The 26,922-nt window shown below is 35.6% G+C and overlaps 1 protein-coding gene and 1 long non-coding RNA gene across 4 annotated transcripts in view; one reads left to right on the top strand and one right to left on the bottom strand.

Annotated features, from left to right (window-relative positions):
- Positions 1 to 26,922, top strand: part of PCDH11X (protocadherin 11 X-linked) — a 438,876-nt gene that overhangs the window by 13,928 nt on the left and 398,026 nt on the right. Inside the window, exon 1 of one of the 3 annotated variants that reach the window (XM_071757566.1) lies at positions 25,645 to 25,796. The exons of the other annotated variants lie outside the window; for them this stretch is intronic. The gene's annotated coding sequence lies outside the window, so the exon portion shown is untranslated. Of the gene's footprint in view, positions 1 to 25,644; positions 25,797 to 26,922 lie in introns of those variants that run through there. 3 annotated transcript variants of the gene reach the window in all.
- LOC139802412 (uncharacterized) lies at positions 8,828 to 25,497 on the bottom strand. Its single transcript, XR_011728592.1, has 3 exons — positions 25,394 to 25,497; positions 10,811 to 10,882; positions 8,828 to 8,958 (listed from the first exon to the last, which is right to left on the bottom strand). It is a non-coding gene; the product is annotated as an uncharacterized lncRNA (long non-coding RNA).

Below are 26,922 nucleotides of genomic sequence, written 5' to 3'. Positions count from 1 at the left end.
TATTTATGTAGAATCATTTTTGTGATGTAACCTGTGATGGGAGATTAACGGAAAGGTTTAATGATGTTTTCTAGTGACATTGTGTTTGGGTAGGTCTTAAATATCAGTGTTGCAACTTGATAGATCTTATGTTCTTTACATTTCCTTTTCACAGGAATTGAAACTGCCTGTATGACTGGAAAGCATTTTGCCAGTTTTCATATACCCACTACTACCTTTTTGTGCGTGTTTTTCTCCCACTAAACTTTTCCACGGGGCCTAAGAAGAATATTCCTTGTTATGGAACCAAGAGGTTCCAAAAGATGATTTGAAATCCCATAACTATTTCCTTCAGAAAGGCTTGCAAGGTTTTAGGAAAAATGCCAGCTCGTGCACAGACAGTTTGGCTCTGAGTGCCCAGTGTTAAGGTTAACAAGTTGTAAATAGCTGCGTGTTGCCATTACCTCAAAACCCTGCTGTTTTCAGAACATGATGAGGACTCTAATAAGAATGTTCTTCATTGCTTGTTTGATTTTTTTTCATTCTCCTGCACAGCAATTACTGAAAAGTAAGATTTAAAAGGTGGATGGCTTGTGGTGGGGTCTTGATGGAATTCTTTTATCTTACTGACCAGCATGTTAATGATAGAACTCTAACAAATAGATCTGTGAGATGAGGGAAAAAAAACAAACCCAAACCTGCCACTGTTTTTTAAAAGAACATTTTACAAGAAGGAATCTGTAATTTTGATTTTTTTTTTCCATAAAAATAAATTCAGTGTTAAGAGACCTGAATATATTTACAGTATGTAGTATGAACATTTTAGCTATATAAATGTGCATATCATGGTTGATATCTTTTGAGTTGTGCTGACTTATAAAAAGCATGGATTCTCTCTATCACATGTCACTCAAAGTTACAGTATGTGTTTTTCAGACATAGATAAAAATTCAGCTTACTGCATTCAATGAAACAATGTTCTCAGTGTTTAAGACCTGCTTGCTTTGCTTTTGGGAAGGTCTAATGCAATCACTTCTGTATGTATTGCTCAGCAGAGTGGCCAACTTTGGAAAAAGATTGGTAACTGAATCCTTATTAGGATATTTTTGTCACAGAACAATCAGAATGAACTCAACACTGATCCAGGAAGAGTTCGTATATTAACACTTGGAATTCTACATCGAATTCCAAAAGAGAGCACCAGCACTGAGAAACATTAGATTTGGGTGTACTGGGAAAGAACTGAAGCTTGATGACATCCTCCTATTAGGGTTTTTGGACTCACCATTCATAACAACATGTTATGATTTGATTTGATTTGAAGAAGAGTGAAAATGTTCCAAGTACACATAAAATAATCATGTAGTAAAATAATCATATAGTAACATGTAGTAATCATGTAGTACTACAATACTACAGCCACAGTGTCCATGACAGTACCACTCGGATGACCACCCAGGAGCAACAAAATTCTCATGAGATTTTCTTCCATGTATTTTCTGATGTATAATAATAAGAAAACAAACCATGCAAACCTCAATGCAGTCACTTTCTGTGTCAGGAGATGATGATCACTCATTAATTAATTTTTGCTTGTTTTATTTTGGGTGGGGAGGAAGGATGGAGGGGAGTACATTATGTTACTCAGGAGCACTCTGCTTGCCACTAAGTTATGTCAGACCCAGCCTTCAGCCTGGTAAGTGCACAATGGAGCTGGAAAGAACCAACTGTGTAGGAAAGAAACAGAGCAGGGTCCTAGAAGAAAACTCCATAGATGACAAGACATGGTTGGAAAGTACATGGTTGGAACACCAAAGTACTGAGAGGAATATGCTGCAAATAACAAGGCAAAGTGCCAGGATGAAGGGAAAGTGTTCAAAGAAATGATGGCATTGGAGCCTCGCAATAAAGAGAAGCTTTGAGGCAAGACACCAAAGTACTGAGAAAAATATCAAAAAGCCTGAGACGTTTTGCCAAAGCTAGCAGAGAAGAAGAAGCAAGGCAAAATATTAAATTCTCATGGAGAAGCACCCAAGTGCTGAGCGAAAATGCTTAAATGTTCCAATAAAATGGATGGTTCTAATGCAGAGTGCTTAACAGGCAAAAGCAAAAGTGTGGAGTTGAATAGCTTCAAACTGAATGGATGAACAGAGGAGCCATGGTAGCAGTCAAATTAGGTTTTTTCTTTGAAACTACCTTTTTGGGGAAGCTGATATTATGATTCAGTCTGTTTTTGACTGAAGGTCTGCTTATGGCAACATCAAAGGATGTATTTGTGTTTTGGGACACAAGGGATACTTATACCAAAGAATAAGATAGCAGTAGTTACTCTAACACTGAAGATTCCTGTTATGTGAGACTATTAAAGTTATGTGAGCAATGCAGAAGTGCATCCCTTTTATTTGCTGTTTAGAATATTTGAAGCAGGAAATTATTTTGGTAAAAACTCTCCTTGGGAAGCTTAAAGTCTTCAAAATCTTACATAATGACACCAAGGTGCCTTAAGATCAAGGGGCTGTGTTAACAGCTGTGTGGCATGTTTGCAATTTTATAGGATATGAATCCTAAAGAACTTCGGGAAAGGTTACCCTGACTCATACCCATTCAACTACATTTATGTAAAGGGACTGGACAGAAATCCAAGAAAATGCTTTTAATTTAGAGAAGTGTACAGTTTCTTCACTATTCAGCTGACTGGATAGTCACAAATTTTCCATTGGTATGTATTTTAGAAGTAGCAACGGAACTCTGAGATAAATGGTGACTGGTGTGGAAATTAGCTGAAGGGAAATGAGATACAAGTTGTAGCAGAATAGAAGACACTGCCCTTCTAGCTTATTTTCAGGCAAAATGTGATGAAACTGAAGAAGGGGTGAGACGAGTATAAAATTCACAGACGCAACTCAACCCTAAGTAAAGTTGTCTCAACCTACTAATGGCTGAAGAAGCAGAGTGATAACAATTTGTGTGTGAAATTGTATCTGTAAAACAATGCACATCTGTCATGGTTCAGCACACCTAGAGAATAGTGTCTGTACTATATACACACTGTCCATGGAGCTGGTAACATGCCATTGGACTCTGTGCATTTGTTTTCATTAGAAATTGCCCTGTGCCCAGGTGTATAAACTTTGGCTTTATGTAGGGAACAAGCTGGACTGCTAGTGATATTTTCTCCGTAGTTGCACAGCTTTTCTATAAAGATAAGATTTTTTTAATATGATGTTAAAAGAGATTATTCTTTCTGTTATTCTTTCCCTTTTCTTCAGTTTAAGGGATTTTACAGTTCTGATTAGCATGTCAACTCTCAGTATGACATAAATACTACTTCACCTGCTCAGACTAGTGTTTCACTTTTCTTCATCTGTTTGTTCAGAGCAGATGACAGACCTTCAGAGCACAGAGTATCTTATGTTCTGTGCAGATTCTGGCAGGTTGGTTGCAACAGCACATGGGTAGATGCACTTTGCTCACAGCTTTGATATGAAATATGGAAATATATTTGGATTACCATCTTCCATAATGTCCTCTTCATGGAAGAAGAGGAGTGATGCCTAGTGCAAGGTTTTAAAATGTTCAGAGACTAAATGATATGCAAGGATCCTTGGAAAAGAATAATCTTGGAGCAGCCAAAATTTCCCCTCTTCCTTTCTAGTGTTTGCAGTGTTGGTCTGTATCACTGAACACACTGTAACTCCACAGGCACTGGAAATTTGTGGCAGAGTTACTGGAGATTCAGAGCAGAATTTGTACATGATCCAAATCTCTCTTGGGCAAACACAGCATGTTGGAAACTTGGGAAGAGCATATATTATGTAACCAGGCTCAGCTTCACAACTGATTTAGAAAAAATGACATTTTGCTTCCCAGAATGAGATCTGGATAAAGAAATTTTGACTTGATCAAATGCAGCAGCTGTTGCAGTTTATATTCAAGTGTGATGCAAATCAAGCCTCCATTTCTGCTCTGTTCTGTTCTGCCCAAAGAGGGAACCATTTGTTTTATTTTTTTTCCAGAGAACTAGCCTGTGGTTTGATCCCAGCAATTTCAAATTATTTTTTAAATATTTTTTTTCTAAAAAAATTATACAAGTTCTGGCATCATTGCAATGACACATATAAACAATTTAAAAACACTCAACAATACTTAAGTGAGGAATCTGTGTTATTACAGCCAGCTGCAAAGTACTCATAACTGGAGTATGTTAAACCATTTAAATATTCCAAACATTATGTACAACAGATCTTGTACTAATTCATTATGAAAACAGCAATTTCATTTAATCATTTATTAGCTATTTATAAGGTGTCTGCATATTAACTATGCCTACAGACTGTTGTTCAACCTGGCGACCAGTATAATGATTGCATAAGTGTCACCCATGTGTAATCACTAACAATTATTTCTGATGATCACTGTTCTCAGCTACTGGTTACCAGCATGACTATCTGCTGCTGAAACACTCATGTTTAATGGAGTAAATGAGTCATTGACCCCCTAAGATGGGAAAACCCCAACAAAATGCTTAAAACAATACTCAGATTTTAATATAAGTCACTCTTGACTCATTTCTATTCGATTCTGGAATATGTATTTACCACTGTCATAATAAAGACAGTGAAACAGGTTGCCCAGAACTGTAAAATCTCTGTCCTTAGAGGTTTTCAAGATCCAACTGGCCAAAGACTGAAGTAATCTGGTCTGAATTCACCACTGCACATCTTTGCACAGGGTCTGGATTACAGCCCTTCCAAGGACCCTTCCAACATGAACTACTCAGTGACTTCCTATGAAGTCACAGTGGGGAAAACTGCAGAATGCTATTAGTTAGGTGTTATGTTTGCAAGGTTGTAAAACTTAATTTTACTGTAGAATACAATGCTGGACTGTGATTAAAAAGGGAACAAATCCAGAGGAAGTTAATTGTGCAATATTCTGTAATTCTACACTGATGTATCTTAATCATTGGTATTTTTACCACACTGCTGCAGTGCTTTGTTTTTTTATGTGAATGACATGTGAATTTCAGCTTCCCTGCTGTGCTAATGAGCTTCTTTGCTGGGTCTTACTGTACCGTAGGTGTAGGGTACCAGAGAATGCAACTCTTATTAGCAGTCTGCTGTTTGCTACGGATCTTGCATATGTACCTGAATCAGCTTACTTATCTGATGATTAAAGCTTTGAGAACTTTAATCAGGAATTTGCCACCTGGGTTAAAAATATCCAAGGATTTAGGCTATCAAACCCCAGAGCACGACTCTTATCTATGTCCCATAGGTACTTACTGGTTTGGAAATAGTGCTGTGTATCTTCCACAAAGTGCAAAGATTTTAACTTGAGCTCTGAATAGCTCTATGGTATAATGTAAAATAGTAAGACTGACAATAAATGTAAAAATGTGCAAAACCAAACATATGGCCTTATCTTGCTAAAATTCAGCTGATCGGGTTCAAGTAATTCCCTTCCATACCTGGCCACATGCTTCTCTGCCCACTGAATACACCAGGACATGCACTACATTATGTGTAGATCAAAATATGGCTTTTAAAATTCTTATGAATGGAATTATTTATCACATCTAGTCTTACTGCTAAACTGAGTCTTGAAGACTGGAAGAGACCTTGTAGGTCTTAAAAATCTTAAATGTTGCTACTGCAAACACCTCACTATACAGTCCTTTTCAGGTACATGCTTACAGACAACTTAAATCTTACAGAGTGTGAGAAGGGGTAAGAATTTGTTGCAAATAGTAACTTCCTCACCTCAGAACTTCAATTGTTTATTTTCCCCTTCCCAAGTAGATAAAGATTCCTCTTGCCAGCAAAGAATTGATAAGCTACTGAAGATTTCAAAAGTCCAGCAAATTCCCATAGTGATACACAGCTTTGTTCTTTCAACCTTAAACTCTAAGATGCAGATATTTAAAGCTTAGGTATTTGAGGCTGGTTCACTGTGTAAGCTGAACAGACTCTCAGAGTGAAAATGTGGATTATCCACAGACTGTTGGTATTGTTTGTGATGCTATATGCACCTTCATTAGGTTCTGTCTTAGGATATCTCTGTTGTTGCCATTTGAGTAAAAACTGAGTCTGCATTTGGTTGTAAATGTCTGTACTCATGGATTCAAATTCTCTTTGTCTGATTTACTGATAAATACACAGATTCTGTATAAAACCAATTTTATTTTCAATTGGGAGAGTGAAATTTCCCTCTCCAGGCACTTCAGACTGAAAATAACAAGTTGTTTGTTTTTTTCCTTTAAAGAAAGATAACAATAAAAGTCAGCAATTGATAAAATTAAACGGGAGCTGAGGAAAATGGTGGAAAAACCAGAATATTAAGGCACACATCAGTGTGGGCCTTCCATAATGTGGCACAATATGGCACTCAGTCAAAATGAATCTTGTATAAGCAACAGTGATGGAGCATTAAGTAGTCCAGGGATTAGTCTGAAAGAAGCTGCTTGCTTGCAGTAATCAAGAAAATGTACCTGTCTATTAATTGCCAGGAATACCTGCAATGAAGTTTTTGTTGCTATTGTAACATGAAATTAATGGAGAAAATGGTATATATAGTTTTTCCATAGCAGACATTCCTTTGGTCTTTATCCATTGTTTCAGTGTATTCCTATAACTTAAGTATGTTTCCCAAAATAGAAAGGAAGAGGAGATTTTCCAACACTACCAAGTCTGCCTAGAAGACACATGCCAGTTACAGGCATCAGTAACTGAACTACCAAAGCCAGCTCATACCCAGCAAGAATTCAGCAGAGTTAGTACCAGACAGACTAAGGACAACAAATAATAATAATAATAATTTTAAAAAATTAATAAATATTAAATATAAGAAATATAAAAATATTTGTGTATTAACCTGTCTGGCACTCTAGAGAGAGTTCTGGAGAAGTAACATCATTTTACATATATTTTGGTACTCTCAAAATGAAGTTTGGTCTGAACACACATGTTCTGCTTGTCCTTCCTTTAGTGCTCTTCTTATACTGGTACACTTACACTGTTTTAAATTAAATTACATCCTGATGAAATATGAAATTAAACAGTCTTTAATGTTAATTTCTGTAACATGAACTTCCTGAAGTTTAGAATTAACTGTTCCTTGAATGTATGACTGCATTGAATTTTAATACTTAGTTGTGAAAATGATGTAAGCAGAAACAGAATACTGAGTACTCAGTGCTGAGATCCTACTACATGTGGAGTATGGGACAGACCATTTCTGAGTAGCAGAATCGGCAACTAGTGTGCAATCCAGTTTCAATAAGCATGGAAGACAGTTATGACTTTTTATTCTTTTCAAAGCAAATCAAAGAGAAGGGAAATCACATTTGTTAGCTTAACAGACCTTGGAAAGCTCTTATTTCTGGAATGCCACCTGATTCTGTGTTACCGTGAGTATGTCCTTTAATATGCCACAAACAAAGTGATCTCTGTAAATTCCTTTAAAATTTAGGCTTAACCATGCTGATTTGCATGCACACAGATAAGGAAATGAGAAACTTTTAAACCAAAAATCTGTACCCCCAGAATTTGATATTAATCCATGTTTTTATGCATGGAATTCCCATTAAGATTACTGGAAGAATTACCTACAAATCTTCCATCCTGGAAGAATGATTATATGCCCAAAGTTATATGAGAAACGAGAAGACTGTATCATGCTTTTCAGTTGTCAGCTAATGCTAGAGAGAGGTACACGCATCTACACTCTTCTGTGTTTAAATTGACTGAAAGGTTTGTATGAAGCTGGTTTGAAACATAGAGTTGGATACGAATCCATGAGTTATTCCTGTCTCACAGTGAAGACTGCTTGGTTTGATTTCTGCTCCAGATGCTGAGTAAATTCTACATTTTATTTTTCTGGAGACAAAACACGTTTATTAAGTGTGACTACACGTGAAGCTAGATTCATTGTATGAGTATCAAGTAAAATTAGTATCATGTTTCCTAAATAAAATGTAACCATTTAAATAACAAGACTTTGTAGCAGAATGTGTAGAGAAATGGCCTGAGCATGCCTACACAGCCCCATGTTTGAGGCACTCAGGTGCTAATTACAAGGTGGGAGGCGTGAGTTTGTGTCAAGCCCACCTGTGTTAAGTCCCCATCCAATTAGGGTTTGGCTGAGCTGCGCATGAGCAGGATTGGGGGGGCCAATAAAAGGGGAGCTTCTGAACACAGGCTCAGCTCACTCTGGAGCACCCACAGGAGGAGGTCAGCTGAGTCTGGAGCAGAAGCACCGAACAAGGCTGCTCGAGCCTGAAGGCAGCAAAATCGGAGCACTGACCGTGCACCTTGGTGAGAACACCTCTGACTTTGGAGCACCGTCCCCCAAGAAAGGTTCGCGCGTCTGCAAGACGTTGTATTTTTAAGGAGTTACACCTTCTGTTACAACTCTCAGTTAATCTGAATATAGTCTCATTTGCCAAAGTGTGATGTAGCGAATACTTCCTTTCCTATTTTAATTAAAACACATTGCAACTTCAACCCACCCAACTGCAAAAATGCCCCAGAACCTCACTTTATTTTCTGTTTCTAGGGTAGCAGCACAGAAAAATTTATTTCAAGTTTCATAACTGCTCTCTAATTTGTGGCAGACATTTGGTTCCTCATTTTGCCAGATAGATTGTACAAGAGGACTTGAATCAATAGAGGCATCTTAGGCTGGTCCTGATGAAAAGCCCAAAGAAAGATCTGCTTATTGAGTCTGAGCTGCTATACAGTAACATACTGTGCACTATACACTGTGCAGCTGTTTCAATGTATATGGTGAATTCAAGCTACTGTAGAAGGAATAAAACTGGAAGAATACTGAGAAACGCTTACTGAGAATGCAGGACAGGAGCATGAATGGCTGCATTTTTTATCTGGGAGAATTAGAACAATCTTTGTTGTTTGCTGCATGTTTTTCTCCTTATATTATTTCTATGTTTCCAGTCCTGCAGAGTCACTGTAAATATTTCTTTAGGAACCACAGAAAACAATAAATAAGAAGGAAAGAAATATTTTTAAATATTTTTTTTTGTTTGTTTTAGAAAGCTTCTATAACCTGTATTTCTACATTATTTTCATTTTTATTTATTTACTTCTGCTAGTGATGGTGCTCAGCATAGCAAATATTCTCTGGCATAAGTAAGAATGGAATAAAGTAGGATGCTTGGGAATGAAAGTTATTTGATGTTTAGAATTTGTATTATAGGGAATGGAAAAGTTCGTATCAGGATTGACTGCTGAAGGTGGTGTACAAACATAAATGCATCCTTATGGCCTGAAGAATCTAGGAGTATAAAGTGAGTAAATATTCCTTAATAACAGGTATGAGATTAAAATAGATACATGCTTTCTGTGCTTTTTCTGGTCCTGCCATGAGAAGAATTACTATGGGTTTTATACTTCTGTATTATTACATCTTTAGCAACTTAGGTGATAAAAAAAAACTAGCAGAAAAAAAAATTATAGATTTTATTACATTTTTATTTTACAGTACATTTTATTACATTTTAGAGCAAAATTTGCCCTTTCTACCTATAGGTATCTCCAAGTCCAAAGAAAATACTGGCAAATCAGAATTTTTATTTTATTGGTTGCTTGCCAATTAGTAATGCTGCTCAGAAACTGTCTGAAACCTACTAAATAGCATAACAGAAAGTCTTAGAAAATATGTGACTAAGTTCCAGTTTGCCACAGTAGTGTTTCAGTGTAGTATGTATCTTTGTTGATAAAGGATGAGATGCTTGCAGTGCATTCGTTTCTATGCAGTGATCCTATTTTTTGACACGGATAATTTGAACTAATGCCTTGTGAAAGGGCATTTTCTTTCATGAACTAGTTATCCACTTTCACTAATAAATGCTTTTTTGTGATACTGCAGACCTTTTCATCATTATCTACATTGTATGTTCTGAATCAGTGCACAGGCTGCTGTAGCAAACCAGTGTCAAAAGTTTTTTATTTCAATAGGTCTCAAAAATAATTTAATTATTTCCAAGTAATGGTATAATCTTAAAAGCATAAGGCATTAAAAGAAAAATAATGATCTTAAGGAGTTTAAGATTTTTTCTTAAATTGAACATGCTGTTCCATAATGGAAATGCTAACTCATAAATCTTTAGAGATAGATTTTAATTCATATAATTTGATAATAATAATGATTCATATAATTTGATAACAAAAGCGTTGCTCTGATTTATAAGTTCTAAGCACATAAGCTAGAGAAAAGCAGGATGAGTGCACCTGTGTGAGTACTGAAATCTTTATAAAGACACCATGAAGTGATGTGCCATCCACTTCAGTTGCCAGATGGATCATAAAATAACTTTTTGTATTATTTTTAGAAATCAAAGCTAGTTGTCATTAAATATCATGCTTCTGATATTATATATTGTTCATAAGTTATGAAGGCACAGAGATTCCAACACTCTGATACTTTTGTATTTTTTGTGCTATATTCAGGCTTGATGTATTTGTCAAACTGTTTGGCAAAGTATTTTACATAGAATTGTGATTGATTGTTTTCCATTCAAACCACAGACTGCACAGAGAAATTTCTGATACGTAAAAAGCTATATAGTTCTCTCCAAAATTCAAATTCCTAGTGCAGCTTCTTTTATGTTATTGTTTAGATCCAACTGGATATTGCAGATGACAGTAACATCCAGGGGTACTTTTGTCTGTTATTCTGCTGTGACACTTTACCTGATTACATTCATTCTGAATTGCTCTGGGAACTGGACATCTAAGAGTGTTGTCAAGAATTCTAGGTACTTGTTAGCAGAGTAAGAGAGTTTGATCATTACAAACATTGGGTTTTTTACCTTTTCAATTAATGCTTAATGCTTCTTGTTTTCCTTTTCTTGACTTCGTAAGGACCTCTAGTTCTGTTTCACCTATAAATGAGATTGAGCCATTAATTTGATAGAAAAAAAGAACTCCAGATTAAAAAGGAAAGAAAAGAGAAAACGTAATTGGGATAAAAGCACTATAAATTAACTTTCTTATTATTTTTCTTTAAGAAAATGAATTATTCAGTATTTTGGCATTAATAATTTAGCAGAACCCAAAGTAAGCTATCAGCAGGACGCGTGTGGGATGGGTGGTAGTTCAAGTTTGATCTAAAAGGCTTGCCTTTGTATTGAAGTTGGGTGGAAGCTTTGATCTATTTATAATGAGTATTCTAAGGGTTTACTAATTATTTTAAACCTGAAGAGAATCTCGTAGTCCATTTTTCAGTTGGAAAGAAACCAAAAATAAACCTTGCTGGAAGGTAAAGGCAGGAAGTCGTAAAGTTCAGGCATGTTTTTTAATTTTAAAGCATGACCCCCTATTGGCTATAATTTCTGTTAAGTTTCAGGGAAAAATGTATTTTCTGTCTCCTTTTTTCATTCTGCATCATAGAGAAATCTTCTGAGGTATTTCTAACTTATGGCTAGATATATGGCATCCTTATATTTTCCCTCCATTTAAAAAGTTTGTAGCCATAAAACTAAAATGCAAGAAAAAAAAAAAAGTGTTGTTTTCCTTGGAATTATATTTAGACAAAATGTGTATCAATTTCAGTTACATATCACACTGTATCTACTGACAAACTAAAATAACTAACATACATGTTTATGAGAAATTGTTGGATGGAAATCCATTTATCGTGGCAAGCTATTTAAAATGTTTATGGCCCTACACAAATACAATTTAAAGAAGAAATGTGAACGTGCTACTACTTAAAACATTGCTCATGATCGAAGAGGTTTTTTTGGAATCCAGACACTTGCACCTGATCCATATTTAATTCCATCTCTAAAGGCAATATAATTACAAGGGGTTTATCATTCCTCAAAGGAAAAATGTTCTTTAAAATTTTCAGACATACACAACACAGGTCTGTAAGTCTACCTTCCTGGATGATCATTATGAAATAGCAGTGAGAGTAGTCAGGTGTCCATAACAGAGTCGTGTAGCTGTACCTCTACAAGCACTGTGAAGTTAGCTTGCACAGCCAAAAGAGCAGGACATTTCCATTGTGTTTGAGGGTTCATAGAAATAATCTTCAAAACACTAGTAACAAGGCTAGGGAAATTACGTGTATATATATTTATATATATGCATCAGAGAAAACAGAAATTCACATTAAAAAGTTCTTCAGATTCTGGTTTTGAATCAGTCATTTCTAAATCTGGAAGACATGAAAAATATTTGTCTTATGCAGACATTAATGTATTTGATGGTGAGGATGAATATGTTCCCTCACTGAAAACATCTATCATTGAAACAAATACTGAAGCACTGTTCCAGTTTTCAAGGGGTGCTGAATAGTTTAATGAATCTATAATACATTCAAAATACTATTTCTTTCCGTTGAATCAGTATTTGGGATTAAAGGTGAACCTCTTCATGGTTCAAATAATTTTCATTAGCAGAAAGGCAAAACATGCCCATTAAGCCTGGTACTGCACAGAATTATTTAAAATAGTTCTGAGGAGCAATTTTTGCTTCTTCAACTATGCAAAGCACTCATCAAGTTTTTTCTTTGGTAATCTTTGGCTGATATTAAAAAAATTGAGACAGACTTCTTGACCTGGCACAAATGTAATAGCTGTGAAGGTTGGGGTTTTTTTATACCTTTTCCCTGGCACAAGATGAAAGAAATAAAAGCACAGCATTCCACAAATCAAGCTCATACTTATACCTGTATCTTAACCTTGATATTAAATTTGTATAGCATCATAGCACTGATTTAAGGCACTGAATTCAGATCTCATTGCTTTAAGCTTTGTCTAGTCAGGTCTTAACCTGCACAGGGAGAGATTTCAGAACCTCTCCAATGCTTAATTTGAGAATTTTTTGCCAGTCAGAACCTTCTGCATATCAACTTATGAGCTTGTCTCTTGTTATCTCACTGAGCACCTCAGTAAAGGGCCTGGCTTTGTTCTTCTGGGTTTTTCCCATGCTAGTAGTTCCTTTCCTCCCTGAACCTTGTACACTAAGGCAGCACAAAGACCTTTCCCCTTAAGATAGCAAAGTTTGGATTGTCTTCACTTTCATGTCTTATGTATGTCCTTTTATTATTGGAGTGCAGTCATGATTTCCCTGTGAAACCAAGCAGATCTCCTGGGATGTCTATTTTCCCGAGTTATGGAATGGAGTGTTCTGCTAGCAGCAGGTTGCCCTCAGAGGTCTGCCAGCCCTCTTGAGCTCCTTTTCCTTTCAGAGCTGCCTCACACATGATCTTACTTCCCCCTCCTGAAGGAAACCCCTGCCTATGCTGAAGTCTGTCCTCTGAAAAGCCCAGAGTCTGTATTCTGCTTCTTGCCTTCCTTTGTCCACTCAGAAACTTTAATGAATATAACTTGTATAATTAGATACATTTACTTAATTCAGTGAGGTGTAGCTATTTTCTGGTAATTAATTACTGATTGATCATTTAAGAATTTTTTTACTGGTATTTAGATGGAATAGGTAATGAGACTGCTTGTTAAAAATTGAAAGATATCTAGATCTAAGCGGAAAGTATATAAAAAAAGTCTAATAGAATGAGACCTAACCAATCATTTAATTAGCTGTACCAAGTAAAAGGCTGGTAACAGAAAACCATCTTCAGCTGTACACTCAGAGGATTTCACTTCCAAGGTGCTGTATTATGAAGTCATGCTGTACATACACGGAGTCCAGGACTAGTCACAACAACAAGCAGAGTTACTCATTGTCATCAAATTTAGCATTCAGGGGACAAAATTTGCAATGGTAAAGTATTAAGAGACAATTTGAGCCATTATACAACAGAATTTTTACTATGCAAATATTCTGGACTGATACAATATCAGAAATAGTGCAACAGTGAATCTCTCACAATGTCAAAATTCACGTTGACTTCAATCAAACGAGGGCAGTGGAAATCCTGTCCAGTCAATGGAAGGTCAATACAAATCAAAATAATATAGTACTGGCTATGTACTGTTCTTATATACTGTAATTATATCTCTGTGCCATTGGCTTTATTTGGATTATACTGAGGCATTTGGAAAAAATACTTATTTTCTTCAATTCAGCTTTCCAGTTCTTTCTGTTTACTGAAGTCAGTGGAAGAGGAGATTTTTAAAGCTCATAGCATCCTGTCTGAATGATACCAGAATCCAGATACCATAAACCACAGTGCTGAGTAGTCAGTTTATTGTATAAAAAGCATACCTAAATCTAAGTTACTGTGGTGAACTCTAGAACTTACTGATGAATGCAGACATGCTGCATTCTAGCTAAGTACTACACATGAACACTGAGGTTTTTTCTTCTCTGCTCCTTATTTAGCCAACCTAGGTGATGTGTAGAAAGGGACACAACGCTTGTAGCTTGTATGCATTTTGCTTGGGGTTGTGGTAATTTGAGTCTGAATGGTGATTCAATACATAGAATACAGAAGATGCCAGTAGCCAGGACATATGCAAAAGCCTTATTCAAAACATATTTATCTGTTCTAAATGTTTGAATGTGATCTTTTAAGACACATCTAGATCTCGTATCATGTGGTGTATTCTAGTACAACAATTTTCCATAGTAATATATGGAAGATTTTCAGTGTTTAGTATTTGGTTTAGTACAAGAACACATTCATTCACATTAAAAGTATAAAAATTACATTTTCCCACCATGGCTTAAATATATCTTGGCAATACAAAACACATTCAGACAGCTTTTTTGGTTGATGAACACAAGATTTTATGTGTTTATTTAGTAAGCACAGGAATACTATTTGTTTATACAAAGAAAACTCTTAAAAACTTTTAAAAGCAGGAAATTCAGAAAGCAGTGATGTTTTTATCTCATTATTTAACATAAATAAAAGTAGGTATGTGTAACAACAAATAATAAAGAAAAAGGGAAAATGAGATGCTGACACACCACACCAGCAAGGAATGAAAATGTAAGCAATATATACAAATAACTTTTAAAAACCCAGGCTGCTTTCTCTCGCTATTTACCATGTTTAAGCTCCCTGAAGACTGCCATAATTAGTTTTCTCCCTTACAAGTAATTACAAGCACCTGTATTTAAAAAAAAATATTTGTGCCTGAGATATGATCCCTTGGGTATTTTTCTTTTAGAACCTTCCTCATTTGCTCTTAGAAGTTCTTCAACTAACTTCTCTTGGGATACTTTAAATGGAATGAAATGTTTCTGTTCAATTACTTTTAAAACCAGATGAGACCTTAAACAACACCGACAATGTTTTTTCTCCTCATGATCTCTTTAGAGTGTATATTACATGTTCAGGATAGTTGAATACTACCTGATGAGACAGGGATATAAATGAGGTCTACATTGATTATAGTAAGACCAAGAGAAGCCTTGAAAGGGTTTCACGTGGTGCACATTTAAATCCTGTGAAAACCTTGTAGGAGATGGTTCCACACAGTTCCCTGTATGATGGCCACATAAAGTTGTCCCAAGAAAGCTGCATAGGAACTGCCTTGTTGCAGACCCTTGGATCAGACTCTTGTGACCCAGGGTATCTAACAGATGTGTTGATGCCCTACTATGGGAACAGGATGGTGGTTTCTTTCAAAACTCTGTCCTCTCTGGCAGCTCTTAGTATACATTCAGTGACAGAGAAATGGATTTTACAAGTAGCTGGATCTTAAGAAGGTTTTTCTTAAAGGGTGGCAAGTCAACACTTCATATTTTCTCACTATTCAATTCCACTCTTTCTCAAAATAGACTGTGTATCACTCTTTGGGAATTATGCAATACCACAAATCCAAAGACATTTTAGAGACTGAAAACCCTAGCATTATGTTCCTCAACACTTCCTTCTGCTTGGATATGTAGCAGGTCAACCTCTACAGAAATAAATCTTCAATACCTGAATGCTGGCATTAGCTTTAAGTCGAAAGATATCCTCAGTAAGAATTATTTAAAAGTAATTTTGCTTAATGCAAGAAACTGACAGGATAAGCCATGAAGTCTACAAAGAATTGTCCATTAATTTGACAAACCTAAACTGCTGACAATCTGAGAAAAGAATTTGATTCAGTTCTTATTCTAACACTGTATTGATCTTAGAATGATCTTAGCATTAATTTTGGTACAGTAGACCAGTGATTAAATTTTGTGTCTTTTCCTTTTCATAACATAATTCGCAATTTCTCTGTGGAGTGAATCACCAATACAATCTGATGGAACTGCTTCTTCATATATGTAAATTCTCAGTGATGGATAAAAATCATCCAGAGTGATTTGGTTTAAAAAGCTTTTTGGTTTAAAGGTTGTCAGATACAGTACATAGCTCTAAATTCATGTGAGAATAAGTAAGTGTCCTTAGAGGACAGAGATGTGTAGCCTTAAGACTTTAAGCCTGTGGGTAACATAAAGCACAGCAACTATAAAGTCTTCCTAGCTTCTGGACAAAATTTCCATCATGGAAATTTTCTCTGTGCTGATACAGAATTAAGAACTTTTGTCTTTTGTATTCTCTTTTCATAGAAAGAAATTCCAATTGCAGTTGCTCAAAGCTTGAAAGAGAGATGCTGATCCACTCTTCAGTCAGACAGATTGGAAGATCAGGAATTAAGAGCTCCTGATGTACAGCTGAGAAAAGGCCTAACTGGCTCTAATTTTCATCTTCATCCCTCCTTTAACCTCTGGTAAAGACAATAGAGACACTATATCCTTGAAGAGCAGAAACATCCATTGCTTTTTAGCAACAGCAGTTTCAGAATTTCTCTGCCTTCTCTAACACATTCATATCAAACTAAGAAAAGGTCAATTAATACCAAACCAAGTACAGCATGCTTCAGAATGTCTTTATCCTGTCATGCAAATACTTTAAAAGAATAGGAATGGTATAAAGCTATTTATATCAGCCCTATCCCTAACTCAGAAATAGCCTATAGAAGGAGGTCTTTCCAAGGAGCAGTGCTCATTCCCTTTAAAGTTCCCTATAATGTTTTCAGGGAACCATCTCCACCTGGTTACGTTTGACCTTGTTAGAAAGACTGCATTCAAACAAAGAGAACTTATCTAGATTTCTCAACAACAATAATAATTAAAGCAGTCATGGGATTTTTAAAACTTGCAAGTGGTCTTGGCTGGATATGCTCACTTTGTAATTGTATTTTCCTAAGAGCCTTTCTCCCAGAGTAGAGGTTGGGATGCTATTGTAATGTCAAATCTGACTCATGTTACAGTTGTTATTAAAAGTTAGCAGCTGTAATTAGGGAAGAATTTTGAAGCTGCTGTGTTGTATTGTCAGTAGGAACAGCTTTTAATTATCTTATATTTTTATTTAAAGTGATCAGTTTTGCAATAGTTGAATGTGCTTTTATCATTTTTACTCTGGAAATGAGCTGTTACATTTAATATAATTTAGATAGAAATACTGCTACCACAGAAAACAATTGGAATCTGTGAACTTTTGAAAGGATTTTGAACACAGGAGACAGCCATAGTGCTTAGAGGGATTTTGCCATCATCCAATTAAAATAGTCCCCCATTCTCCCTAATACCATTCTATCTGGTCTTAAAATGCATAAGACTAATTACATTAGCCCACAGAGGCTTGGATGGCTAATACTATTGGCCATTTTCTCAAATAGAAGAATTATAAATGATTAACCACTTTGCAAATAATACCAGTGTTTCTACTGCAGGACTAGATTTGATACATAGATACACTGTTATTTTTATGCTGTGCTTGCAGCAGTGTGTGTTGCTTGGGCTTAGAATAGATGCCAATGTTGTAATTGCAACAGCCAGTTCCATTGTCCCTCCAGCCTACTTCAGTCCGTCAGGAAACCAAAACCTTTTGTAGTTATTTCTAATCTGCTCTGAGGATAAAAAGAATACAGGCAGAGCCTTACAGTTTAGGCTTATAATGGGACAAGCCTCATTATGGATGACTTCACTCCCTTGAAGTCTTTTCACTTGCATCAGAAAAAAAATTGTACTTTCCAGGGAAGAATCCTGGTTGTTAATGACCTCAAAGAATGCAGTTGGTATAGGATCTACTTGTGAAAAAGTCTGGGTTAGCAGACTACCCTGTGGCATGCAGTAGTCTAGAAGGTGAGATAGAGCTAAAGCAATACTGTGCAGTATTGTCATTTTTGGCAGGCAGCATCCTTGTCAATATGCATGAGCACTTGGATGAATGAGAGAACTTGTCACCCAAGGGATGTTACACGTTGATGACAACAGCAGTCACAGGTCTGGTACTCTAACTTGAAGTTAGATGAGGTTCTTTTACAGTTGTCACTCTGAAATAAGGAAAATGGTTAGGCAGCACAGCACAAGCAGCACTGGTAGTGCAGCCAGTATTAATGTGTTCACTTTTTAGATCCTTCTTCATCATTGATTTCTAAAGACTACAAAATGCAAAAATTCTGTCATCTTAAGGAGCTCAAGCAAACCCGAAAATGAATATTTATATTATGATATTTTCCACTGTATCCTTGCTAGAGACCAATTTAGCCAACGATTCTTAGTTCTGGGAATGCTATCTCACCCCAGCATGCTGGTATTAAATTGTATTATTTTTATAATTTCACATACTGTAACATTCATATTCCACTAAAAATCCATCATGGCATAGATTCATGGCCATCTGATGCTCTGGTTCATCTGCTCTGGTTTTAATTATGCCAGACATCTCTATCCCTGTTCCCAGGTTGTTTTGGGCAGGGAATAAAAAATGGTTCAGTTTGGGTCTTTTGTTATTAATGTCTGAGTAGGGATTATGCCTTTCAAATCACCAAACCAGAAAGTGATCAATCAAGCAGATATGGATAGATGTCCTTTATCCTTCTAATACATGACGAGTATACATCAAGAGATGTCTAATAAAACTCTAATTTTTCAGAAAGGACAATTCCTTCTCTATGTGAAACTCCAAAAAGCTGGCAAAATGCTACAGTGAAATTTTATTGTTGTGAATCTAAATTTGAGATTTGAAAATTGGCAAATGGGAGCTTTCATTTACCACAGAGGGAACGATTCTTTTATTTCAAACATACTTCGAATTCAGATTCCATTCTAGGCAAATTAACACCCTTGAAAAATTAACACCTTTAAAAAATGCACATGCCCATCTGACTAAATCTTATCAGCAATGAATGCATTGCATTCTAAATAGTCTTGGCTACTATTGGACAGTCAGACAGTCACTGTCACCAACAAAATATTCGGTCACTGTTTCTTTGAGGTAGATATCTAATAGTGTCAATTTTATTTTAAATTTTGTTCTAATGTTTAAAAGAAGTTTATTTTACTGAATGATTTTCATTATTTCCTTTCTGTATAAGCAGTGTGTGTATATATATATATATATACACACACACACACACACACACACACATGTAAGTCCTAGCAAGTTTATAAATTGAATTAAAAGATTCAGGGTATTAGGCTTTCCAGAGGAAATATATATTTGTAAATATATTTAACTTGGACTTTAAGAGCACTGGATGTACATTTCCTATAAACTGAAATTCAGGAAGACTAAAGCATTAGGTCTTACTAAACCATTTGTGACCTGAATTACTTTCATGGAGACATGTCAAATTAGAATATTTGAAAACTGGCCTATAGAATGTGAATAAGAAAATCATTTCAGTGTCTTCTGATAACTTTGAACGTAGCCTTTCCACAGGCTTAAAATCTCACTGTTCCAAGGAAAGCACTAAGGGTAATTTAAAATTGAGTAAAGAAAGAAGCAGTCTTTTTTACTTTGGGGGACCGCTGGCTGCTTCTTGAGATTATAGAATTTTCATTCCAGTGTACAGGAAAGCAGCACATCGCCAAGATGAAACAGAAAGCTTAATAGGCACTGTACGCTTGATGTTTATGGAAACTTTGCCAACAACCTTAAAAGAAGCTGAATTGGACTCCAAAATACTGACACAAACGCAATTAGGAGGAAATACCCCTTCCAACTGTAATTCCAGGGTTGTCATTTGCACTATTAAAATGCTAGAGTATTCTGTATTTTATTAGATTAAACTAGAAATTTCACATGTCCACGAATAATGAGAAATCTTACTTGGAGAAAAACACTGGCATTTATTTTGTCTGCAGATTGAAATAACTGAAATCTCAAAAATAGCTTGATTAGTTAGAAAATAAGCTTTTAAAGAAAAGGATTTATCTTTCAGAGAAGGAAAAGGTGCATATGTATTCCATATTTAAATTTTTTACAGGAAATTGGCACACTCCTCCTCTAGGGTGGGTGGGGGAACTTAATTCTCTATTATTTTTGCAGAATTACAATATGGTAACATGATTTTGATATCCAGTCAATTAAGAGTACTGTCAGTTCTTATAGAGCAGTTTAGGTCATTATAGAGTACTTGTTATTGTTAGGCACTAGGTGGCCTGCTTGCTGAAAAACGGTCATGAAGATGTACACAAAGTCAATTTGCAAAAGCACTGAGTGAAAAATAAGTTTAAAATGATGCCTCTTTCATTTGTTGAAGAGGATAAAGCATTTTAATTATCTTATGCAAAGTAACATATGCTTGGAAATCTGCAGGTAGTATGTGTCTAAAACCAACCTACAACAATTATTTTGTTCTTCTCTTGTACACTGTATGTAGTTTGTATGTTTGCTTAAGGAAGGCCAGCAACTCAGGGTGAAAACACTGCTCTCTTACCTGGCAATGTCTTAGCAGTCTGGCATCCCTGAAATATCTAGCTATTTGTGCATCTTTTTTTTCCTTCCCACTACCATAAAAGGTTGAAGTTTCCCACTGAATGATGAAACACTAGCCTGTATATTCTCTAAATGGTAAGCTCTTAGTTCTCTTGAGGGAAGGTATAAATTGGCAAGTACAACACCTTAGTAGTATTTATTTTAGAAATCTAATGGGTTATTGTATTATGCTCAGAAACATGAAATGGGTTAGTGTTATTTATTGTTTCTAAGGATCAAATATAACAACCAAATAACTAACTTTTTAAGAGTTAGTTGTACACATGCACTCACAACAATCTATAGAACACGAGAATAGTAGGCAAAACAACACCTCGCTGCTTTGTGGTTTGTTTGCTTTTTAAAATTCAATTTTGGTTTTAATTAATGATGTGACCTGCAGTCTTTGACTATTGCAACCTGAGCCCTCTGCTAGAGCAAACCATGATAAACTATATTTCTATACTTTTCAGAAATTATGTTTTCATTTGTTGGGCTGTGACTCTTCATAATGTCACTAGAAGGAGATACGTGGTGACTTGAGGTGGTGTTCAGACTGAGCATGTGTACATTGATTTCTTTTTTTTAAGTATGGATTTTATTTATTTAAAATGTAATTAAATAATATTTTTAATAGCAAGCCTTCATTAAAGATAGTTTTATTGTTCAACTGAATAGCTAAATAATTAGTCAGAGGTTTATTTCAATGTGATTAATCACCGTCTTAATTTAAGGTCAAATGCAAGCCTAATAAGATGGCTGAAATCCTAATGATTATTTTATCTATTATTGATTGAATTCTAAAATATTAGCAGTCAAGGAGAGTGCAAATATTTTACTGTTCTGCAGAGACCTTGTGGGAAGTATATATCTGAACCTAGGAATGGAGCATAATCTACTTTCCAGGCAACATGATTTTTGGTCATCAGCTTGGAAATTCATCTTGCAGATATTTTCCAACTGAATTCCTGCAATGTGTCTGTTATGAAACAAATAAATGAACAACAACAGAAAGCCCCACTCCCCACTGCAATGATTTCTAATTGTGTAAGAAAGGGCATTGTGTGGCTTGTGTAAGAACTTTTGTTTTCTCTTCAAATCCCATGAATTTAAACAATGAACTCTGATGACTAATCACATGCATTTTAAGGACAGAAAAGATATTTAAACCTGGTATTTGTGTGCTTTAATCTAAATAAATGTCCAACACACCAGCAAATACATGGCAGAATATGGTGTGTTCCATGAATGTCTGATTATTTTTTTCTCCTACAAGAAAACACTGTGTTCCAATAGAAGAGGAAGAAAAAGAACTTGTATCTTTGGAGTGTCATCAAAAAGCATATGCCTTGACATTCCAGCCAAATCTGAGTATGAGTCTCTTGAAATTATTTGAAAAACATAAGACTTAGCAGTATCCCTCAGGTTACAGAGGATGATTCTCCATTTAAAACAGTGAAGCACCCATTTGCATTGTGCACTAGGAATAATTGCCTCCTCAAATTTGGTCAAAAAAACCCAAAAAAACAAACCACCAAAACTTTTCATATGTGGCACAGAATAAAAAATAAAATGCCACTATTAATGCTGGAAGTATCAGTAATGAACACAATACTGATGGTAAACATCAATGTGAGGCATTAGACTGCCTCTAAAAATTCATCACCTCTGAATATCAGAAAACTGCCTCGCACAAAATATAGTGGAGCTTTATTGGGAAAATGGAACTGCAAACTTAAGAGACCATATCACACCTTTTTTATATTCTGGCATGTTTGAAAATGTACAAAATATCTCATAATATTCAAGTATGGGACTAACATCATTAAGTTCCAGGAAAGTATTCCAGTAATCCTTTCCACAATTTCATTCCTAGTGAATATCTTGTAATAGAAATTGTGGCTAATTTTCAGTACCACAAAACTTTAATACTTCCAGTTACTAGACACAAATAAAACATTTTCTATGGGAAATCATCCCTAGTGCACTTAATAGAGCAACACTGGAATTCTGATAGGTTTTAGTAATAGAACACCAGGTTTCCTTTACTAAACACTTAGGGTTTGGATTTTCTAAGTTCTGAGAATCTATTTTACTGGAAATAATTAAGAGTTAGTTCTGTCAGACAGTTACCTTGTCAGAGGATAAAAATTTGAAATGTTATTTTCTCTATTTAATCACAAATCAGTATTTCTACTTCTTATAGCAGTAACTGATGGAGCAGCTAATCTTCTTACTGTTGTTTTACTATCTTGTGAAGCAATATATAATTATGTCCTTGTGTCACTTTTGTTGCTCTTGTTTAAGTCATTCAAAGAACTTCAGCATATAAAAAACCCATCCATTGTCTTGGTAGGTCTTAGATTTGGAGACAAATTAGTAAATGTAAATGAACAGTCAATCTGATGTTTTCATGACCTTTCTATTACAACTCTACCAAAACCATCTGATTTCTATAAATGACCAAAAAGCCTTTGGTCATTTCTCGTTGACTGAAACAGGTAGAGTCATCAAAATGTGAAGCACAATAAAACTTAATAATGATACAGTATTTAATACAGTCCCATGTTCTTCAGAGATTCTGTGCCATGATTTCTTCAGGTAATAAGCTGGTATGTATTTTACAGTACTTGTGTGCTCTTTTCTATCTTTCTTACATTTAAATAATAAGCTGTTATCAACTGAAGTAATTCCATTTATATGCAGAATTAGTTTTTCACTTGGGTATGTGGAGTAGGGACATGGCTTTCAGACAAAACAGAGGAAGAATGCACATCTATTTGAAACTTTAATCACTGTTCACATTATTCCTTTAAGAGTTTTCCACATTTAATTCCTACTTTCAAAAACTATTCTGTTTTCTTCAAAAGGAGTCTGTGCAGTGTACCAGCAATGATAAAACACACCATGGGCCTATGCTACTGACAAAGAAAACAGACTTAAAAATGTTTTTTCAAAGCTTTTTCATTAACATCAATGATCTATGGGACTCAGATACACAGATATATATACTGTTCTCATTACTAATGTAGGTATGACTTCCCCCTACCCATACTTCTGAAGTTGTCATCCTTTTACACTATGTCAGAAGGAGAACTGATGGGACATAATAACCCAAATTTTATTTCGTTATGAGCCTAAGTCCATGCCCATCACTTGTGTCTGGACATTGTTGACAGCAGGATGGCCACACTGAGTCAATGAACATGCAGATTTCTAGTCAGAAATATTTTGTCCACATTACAAACCCCCTTTTGTGTCATCCTAATGGTTGACAGGTTTCAGTGAGGAGGCAGTAAGGAAACATTTCAGGTGAGGAGATTCAGTCTTGCTTTAAATGTAGACTGGAAAAATTAGGGCAGGAAAAAACAAAATCTATTAAAAATGTAGTATTTGCTATCTCTAATTTTTTTCTCTTTGATGAAAGTGAGAACGTGACCGAATAAATACATTCTGAGAACTGAGTACCAAGAATTGAGGAGGATGAAAAATCCTTAGTTTTAGGCAAAATTTGCTAACAAAGCACAGAATTTCAATGCTTTGAGAGTAAATCCATATGTTTGCAATCTCCACAGCTGTATGGGGATCTGTCAGGATTATAGGTGCTTTGCACTAGAACGTATTTCATCAGAACAGTTACATTATTCCAGTATCATTTTGTTTTGTTGTTTTTTTGCTGTTTTTTTTTTTTTAATTAGCAGATAAAATATGTTACATTTTGTGTACGTGATATAGAACTGAAGATTTGGATTTCCTGTATATAGGAAATATGTCAGTAAGGCATTATATTGTTTACTAGTAAGAAATTTCTCAAAAATTTACATTATTTCACCTTTCAAAAGTTGGTATATCTTCAAGAGTCATGAATATGCTAATATTGAGTTATTAATAGTTAAGTCCTGCTCCATCAATACATAAAGGATTAAGTTAAACTTTGTTGCAATTCATGCATAATTTGCTATGCATCTTTAGACTGAAAGTTACATCAAATGTTTGTTTTTTCCCAGAAAACACTGTATAAAATAATTATTATTGTTATTACCATCTTTAATTAGTTGCACTGTATCAACATATTTAAGCAAAGGTCATCTCAAGATCAAAATGTATTAAGGAGAGAAATCCTCCTTAGGAGAACTCAAAGAAAATTAGGTAATAGAGAGTTGTTCCACAAGAAAATAACTATAATTATATTACTGCATTTGATTTTATATATATTTATAATATCATAAGAGATAAATCCATGCCCTTAATAATTCAAGATATGAAATACTAAGGCTTGATCTTAATCCTTTTAACTACAACCAGCTGGGATCAAACTCAGATGCTTTTGGTCTCCCACTTAATAAATCACTTTTATCAAACTGCTTTTCATTTTCTTTCATATACATTTATTTCCTACACTTAGTAGAGGAAAAAGGGTGGCTCACTTCTTCCTCAGAGAGAATTTTTCTAAAGCCACACTCGGCTGCAGCTGCTACTGCTAACACCTCTTTATCTACATAGCACCTTTCACTTTGAGCCATCCCCAAAGCGTTTCACAGACTAAATGGAGGATTTCTGTCCTCATCCCACTGCGGGCCCTGAGGTGGTTTTGAGAAAGGAAATGGGAAATCACCTCCCCTCCTCAGGCCGTGAAATACTGTATCTAAAGTGGGCCAGCCTGTGGTAACTTAGGCCAGATTTTGCAGAAATTTAACCGCTTGTTCATCTTAAAGCTTATAAAGACACACACCTGTGAGACAGGTTTGACCCAATAGGTTTAGTATCCACCGGTGAGTTGTTAGGAATAGTACTTGATGGGGTACCGCGTCAACTGCCTGTCTTTCGCCGATCGGTGAAGAAGAGGAGGAGGAGGCAGCAGGAAGCGGGATGAGGAGGGACCTACCCGTAGGGAAGCTTCCAGAAGGCAGTAAGGGGGGGGTGTACGTGTGGGGTGCCACGTAGGGCGGCGCTGCGCTCGCTCTGCTCTGCCCTTCCCGCCTTTTTCTCTCTCCTCAGTGGCTTCCCCGGGCTCGGCGCGGCTGCGAGGTTGTGGGATTAGAGCTCGTAAACTGTGGTATTTTTTCTGCCTTCTCGCAATTTCTGTCACCAGGCCTTCTAAAACTAAACGTGGTGGTTCCTGTGGCTGTGTTCAGGTAATAAAAAGCAAAGGGTTTTCCTAGAAACCGCCTGGGGGGCTGCTAAGGGGGGGAGAGGGGAGGGTGAGGGGTAGAGTGTGTGATGATAAGGTTTGTCTGGGAGGAGCTCGCCTGCTAGAACAGAGAGTCGGGAAACACTCACTTTCTGCGTTATTTGTTTGTTTTGTTTGATTTTTTTTTTTTTTTGTTGTCAGTTGTTGTTTTCTGCTTTTTTTTTCCGTTTCTCTTTTTTTCTGGTTTTGTTTTGTTTTTTGTTTGGGGTTTTCTGTTTTTGTTTTGGCTTTTTCTGGTTTTGTTTTGTTTTTTTCTGTTTTTTTTCTGGTTTTGTTTTTTTTCTGATTTTGTTTTGGGTTTTTCTGTTTTTGTTTTGATTTTCTGTTTTTGTTTTGATTTTCTGGTTTTGTTTTGGTTTTTCTGGTTTTGTTTTTTTCTGTTTTTGACTTTTCTGGTTTTGTTTTTTTTCTGGTTTTGTTTTTTTTCTGGCTTTGTTTTTTTTTCTGGCTTTGTTTTTTTTTCTGGCTTTGGTTTTTTTTCTGGTTTTGTTTTTTTCCTCTTTTTGTTTGGGTTGTGTGCGGTTTTTTTTGTTTGCTTTTATTTCTGTGAAAAGGGTACTTGGTTTGTCCTCTAATAAAACTATGCAGGTGTTGTCTTCTGCCCTTGTAAAGGCCTTGGTCTCAGGTCACAGGCCCCTATGAGAGTCCTATATTGTATAATATGATGTTTTATTCAAATAGTGTGTTTAGATAGGGTCATTTGGCTTTAAAACATACATTGTGTTGATTACTTCCTTGCTATTTATAGCTATATGTAAATTATAAGAAAATTATTTCCACCACATGCATGTTCATGGTACTCGGGGATTCCAGATTGGAGTTTAATATTTAAAAATAGGTACTCCGTTTTATTGTATCCATTTGTTTCATGTGATAATTCTAGACAAATGTGGTAATTTGGCTGTTAGTTGGTGTGAAGTAAGCTAAGTTATAGAAGATGGTTTTAATGATATTTTTAATAATTCTGACCAGCCTTCTCGTTTGAATCTCATTTATATTTTAGCTGTCTTTAAGAACAAAAAATCCCTTATGATAATGAGTAGTTACGCTGCCACTGAAGAACATACTGT

Source organism: Heliangelus exortis, chromosome 14 (assembly GCF_036169615.1).
Source record: "Heliangelus exortis chromosome 14, bHelExo1.hap1, whole genome shotgun sequence".
NCBI lineage: Eukaryota > Metazoa > Chordata > Aves > Apodiformes > Trochilidae > Heliangelus > Heliangelus exortis.
Note: the sequence above shows the minus strand (reverse complement) of the source record. Positions and strands in the feature narration are given on the sequence as shown.